The 5,836-nt window shown below is 39.2% G+C and overlaps 1 pseudogene; it reads right to left on the reverse strand.

Annotated features, from left to right (window-relative positions):
- Positions 1 to 870: 870 nt before the first annotated feature.
- LOC147639727 (uncharacterized) lies at positions 871 to 1,490 on the reverse strand (annotated as a pseudogene).
- Positions 1,491 to 5,836: the final 4,346 nt, after the last annotated feature.

A 5,836-nucleotide genomic window follows, 5' to 3' on the forward strand; every position in this document is an offset into this window, starting at 1 on the left:
GGTGGTATTGATCGATATCGTTTGGGAATCCAAGCTAGCTTTGGAAGAAGTGGTGCGGAGCACTCTGTTACCTTTCCCTTATCACGGTCTTGAATTGTCGTTGGGGTGGCAACATTTGGTTTGCAAGGTTTTACAGGTGATGTAGAGGGATTGAGCTTATGTTTAGGGACCCAAATCTGGTCATTCTCCTCGTAGTACCCTCGGGCTACTAATAATTTTTTAGGGATCCATCGTGATGTTACATTGCCCTTTCTCTCGGGTGGGTAGCTGCTTTCCTTCTACGAGGCTTCTTGTTTGAACGAGATTGAGCAGGAGAGGTAGCTGTTAACGAAGCTTTTGGGACCCATTTGTATGTACTTTTTGGCATATTAAGCGGAGCCTTGGAGACCACACAGCCTGTTTCCACTCTTGGCGTTGAAGCGTTAGAGGGGTGGCAAACAATCAAAGATGGTTTTGCCACTGGCTTTGTGATTTTTCGTTATTTAGCATTTTGTCCAGAGTTGATGACTTAGGTGCGGAATTTTGAGCGGTCAGCAGACCGAGAGCGGGTTCTTGCATTGTAACTCGCCTGGTTGCCCAATCAATATTGCACTTGGTGGCTAACATCCATTTGCGCCCTAAGTTTATAGTCCCCTCCATGGTACCAGCAGGCATAACCAAAAAGCTTTGAATTATGGTCCCCTTGTCATAGGCAACCGAAGTGTGTAGAATTCCTAAGGCAGGGGTTTTCTTCTTGTTGATTCCTTTAACTTGGATAGCACTCTTGGATAAATGTGGTTTTCCAAGTTGACACCACACGCCATATGATAGAAAATTGTGTTGAGCTCCTGTATCCAATAATGCATTATACAGCACCTCCCTGTAAGGACTCTATAACTCAATTGGGTATCTTAGAGGCGGGTCAGATTCCAGTGAATCCTCTTCTGCCTCCTTGAAAAATGCTTGCGTAATCCCCAAGTTGGCTTCTCGTTGGCGCCCAGCACGCTGTTGACGTTCTTTGGCTTCAATTCTTGCTTTTTCGTCTTAAGCTCAGCTTGTTCTTTAGCTGCCTTCTTTTGATGGATTGTATCTAACTCCTCTTGGCTCAGGGGGTCATAGTATCTTTTGAATTTGCTCCCATTGAGAAATCCAATAGTTTCAACTCCCTCGAGAGTCTCTACTCGGATGGTACCTTGCGAGGTAATTCCACATACTCTATACGGTCCCTTACCAGCATATTTGAGCTTCTTCTTTTCATTATGCACTCCATACATCAGGAATTTATCCCCAACCTTGATGTCCTTGTCTTTCAAGTGGCGATCAAACCATTTTTTCCTTCTATCCTTCTCCACAAGGGCATTATACACAGCCAATTGTCTTTCTTCATTTAGCCGCTCAAGGATATATAGATACTCTACTAAGGGATTACCATCCCAACCCTCTTGAGTAGCAACACGAAGACTAGGAATGACAAATTCCCACGGCATGACTGCTTCTTGGCCACATACCATCTTGAATGGTGTGTAGTTTTTGTACACATTACGATAGGCCCATAAGGCTGTCGTAAGCTTTAGATCCCAATCCGTGCGATGAGCTTCAACTATTTTTGTCAAAACAGAGATTAAGGTCTTGTTGGTACTCTCGGCTTGGCCATTCGCTTGCGGATAATAAGGTGTAGATTTATGATGGGATATCATGAAATTTGTTGTAAGCTCCTTAATCAAATCATTTATAAAATCTTCATCTAGGTTGGGTTGTAGATCCCAATGTTCCCCTTCATCTTGAAGCGTGTCGGGTCTATCCATATTTGCAAATTGTGGTAACCCCGTCTTTAGTTCTCCATTTGAGAAATTCCCGAAGAGCTAAGAATAGCTCAGGATCTCCGTATAACTTGGATATGATCGTGGTTCTGATTTCAGAGGACATGAAATCCATTAGCTACTGTAAGATCCCCATCCTCACTGTGCAACGGATTCTGGATGCTAGCAGTGGAAGTAGCAAACCTTGCGCGGGGCAGGGTCCTACACTCGGGGCCTCGCCCACGGATATCCGGACAGGTGACTAATTCCTCGGTTCTTCCAAAACTGAACTTAGAAAGACTTCCCTTGCCCGGAAAGCACAGGTGATTCCTCCAGGATAAAAATTTTACTCTAACGTAGTCAAGGTCATTACTGACCAAACTGATCCAACCGAACCTAAAGTCACTTGGTCAGATCAAGGAAGAAACTTGCACTTGGATCATAGAGATCAACGCTTTTTTCCCCATCAATAGGCACAGCCGTTGATTCCTATCCATAGAACAATATCTGGGATTTACTTCATCTAACGTAATATAATAGAAATTGAGTCTCAATTTACGGATCCATCAGTCCAGCCTCAGTCCCATGGGTTAGCCAACTGCCCAACCACTGTGGTGATGGGATCCAATTTAGAACTTGGTTAGATTTTGTCCCGGGTACCAGGGAAAAGAGTTCCCAGGCCCCCTAGCCGGATGTTCATGCAAACATAAACTAGTCACACCACTTACACACCCAATATGAAATTGCCTTTTTCTTAGCATCAGCTATCTTTAAAACAATCCTTTAATGAAACCATTGTGTCACTGATCACAATCCTTAAAATCTTTAGTTGAGTCCTTATTTCCAATCATTCCTTCATTGGAGTATCTATGGCATCATTGGCAACCAGAACGCTCACCACCTGTCCACTCAGGGGCCTTTTCAATAGTTTCTAGGCCATAGTACTTGGTAATATAATCACTTATAAAAATCAAGATGGAATCTCCGTTGAAGATCAGCAAGATCATCCAACAGATCCATATAAAAGAGCCATGGACTCATCCATTGAGGACCAGCAAGGTCAATCAACTAGATCCATGCCCGGTTTCAGAATAAAACTCTTACTCCTTGTGAAATCCCTGTCCCCACTGCACAACGGATTCGGGGTACTAGCATCGGAAGTAGCACATCTTGCGAGGGGCAGGGTCCCACACTCGGGGCCTCGCCCACGGATATCCGGACAAAAGACTAATCCGTCGGTTTTTCCAAAACCGAACCCAGAAAAACTTCCCTTATCCGAAAAGCACGGGCGATTCCTCCAGGATAACTTTTTACTCTAACGTAGTCAAGACTATTACTGATCAAGCTGATCCAATTGCACCTATAAAGGTACTCGTTTGGATCAAGGAAGAAACTTGCACTTGGATCATTGGAATCAACGCTTTTTTTCCCATCAAGAGGCACAGCCGTTGATTCCTATCCATAGAATAATTACTATCCGGGATTTACTTTATCTATCGTAATAACAAAAATTGAGTCTCGATTTACGGATCCATCAGTCCAGCCTAACCCCATCCAGTCCCATGGGTTAGCCAACCGCCCAACCACTGTATGATGGGATCCAGTTAGGAATTTGGTTAGGTTTTATCCCGGGTACCAAGGAAAAGAGTTCCAAGGCCCCCTAGCCGGAAGTTCATACAAACATAAAAACTAGTCACACCACTTACACACCCAATATGAAATTGCCTTTTTCTCAACATTAGCTAACTTTAAAACAATCTTTTAATGAAACCATAGTATCACTGATCACAATCTTCCAATTTATCCGGTTGATCATTTTTCCATCATTCCTTCATCAGAGTATCTATGGCATCATTGGCAACTAGAACGCTCACCACCTGTCCACTCAAGGGCCTTTTCAATAGTTCCTAGCCCATAATACTCGGCAATATAATCACTTATCAAGATGGACTCTCGTTGAAGATCATCAAGATCAACCAACAGATCCATATAAAGAGCCATGGACTCATCCATTGAAGACCAGCAAGGTCAATCAACCAGATCCATGCCCGGTTTCAGAAAACAACTCTTACTCCTTGTTCCAATATCTTCCTCGATGCACACGTGGGTATCTTGGGCGACCTAGAGCCTGAGCACCGTATGGTCAGCACCCTCTAGGATCCTTCCCAGGTGACCTAGCGCTTCACTCATAGGCCGCTTCCTTTGCCCCTCATCCACCGTACCCGGAAGCTCACCATTTTAATCGAACTGAGGCTGGTCAAGACCTCGGTCGACCTTCCTACGCGAGATGTCCTCCATTGACTCTCCGTCAGCAGTTGCAACTTTAACAATTAGGTCTTCATGACCTTAATCCACAAGACAGTCAAAATGCTTCCCCAGCATTCTTGACATAAAACAGTCATTTACAAACAGTCACAAAATACAGTTTCTAAATCGAACTCTCGTCTTTCCACATTATCCCTCCTTAGTCCACATTACTTATTCCACATTCCATTCAATGTGTACTCATTCTCATCCATTTCCTCATATTGACAACACATTAATTCACATACACATTCACATTCACATCCATACATCCACATCTACATGCATACATCCATTTTTACATCCTCATTTATACATCCACATCCCATATCCACATTCATACATACACATCCGTATCCACATCCATATATCCACATCCACATCCACATTCACATCCATACATCCACATCTACATGCTTACCTCCATTTTCACATCCTCATTTATACATCCACATTCCATATCCACATTCATACATACACATCCATATCCACATCCATACATCCACATCCACATGCATACATCCACTATCACGTCCTCATTCATACATCCACATCCAATTTATAGAATACAAGAGAATTCTTATATTTGATATAAGATTTCTTTACACATTTATTTATGCATAAATTCTATTTAAGGAGATTAATACTTTCGAAGTAAAAATCAATCTTTTATGCATCTTCCTATGCATAAATTCATTTTAAATGAAAATGACACTTTTGAATTAAATTTCAATCTTTTATGCATTTTTCTATGTATAAATTCAATTTAGATGAGAATGACACTTTTGAATTAAAAATTCATCTTTTATGCATCTTCTTATGCATAAATTCAATTTGGTAGGAATTACACTTTTAGAATAAAAGAATTTCTCTTATGCATCTAAGTTATGCATAAAATCCATTTATGATGAAAAATCACACTTTTAGTATAAAAAGAATCTCTTTTATGCATACCTCTATGCATGAAATCCAATATGATAAAAGTAACACTTTTACAATAAAATAATCAACTTTTATGCATACCTCTATGCATGAAATTCAAATATGATAAAAGTCACACTTTTATAATAAAATAATCAACTTTTATGCATACCTCTATGCATGAAATTCAATTATGATAAAAGTCACACTTTTATAATAAAATAATCATCTTTTATGCATACCTTTATGCATGAAATTTAAATATGATAAAAGTAACACTTTTATAATGAAATAATCATCTTTCATGCATACCTCTATGCATGAAATTCAAATATGATAAAAGTAACACTTTTATAATAAAATAATCAACTTTTATGCATACTTCTATGCATGAAATTCAATTGTGATAAACGTAATACTTTTATAATAAAATAATCATCTCTTATGCATACCTCTATGCATGAAATTCAATTATGCTAAAAGTAACTCTTTTATAATAAAATATTCATCTCTTATGCATACCTCTATGCATGAAATTCAATTATGCTAAAAGTAACTCTTTTATAATAAAATATTCATCTCTTATGCATACCTCTATGCATGAATTTCAATTATGCTAAAAGTAACTCTTTTATAATAAAATATTCATCTCTTATGTATACCTCTATGCATGAAATTCAATTATGCCAAAAGTAACTCTTTTATAATAAAATATTCATCTCTTATGCATACCTCTATGCATGAAATTCAATTATGATAAAAGTCAGACTTTTATAATAAAATAATCATCTTTTATGCATACCTCTATGCATGAAATTCAAATATGATTAAAG

Source organism: Cibotium barometz, chromosome 3 (assembly GCF_041138505.1).
Source record: "Cibotium barometz isolate CiBa-2024 chromosome 3, ASM4113850v1, whole genome shotgun sequence".
In the NCBI taxonomy this organism is placed as follows: Eukaryota; Viridiplantae; Streptophyta; class Polypodiopsida; order Cyatheales; family Cibotiaceae; genus Cibotium; species Cibotium barometz.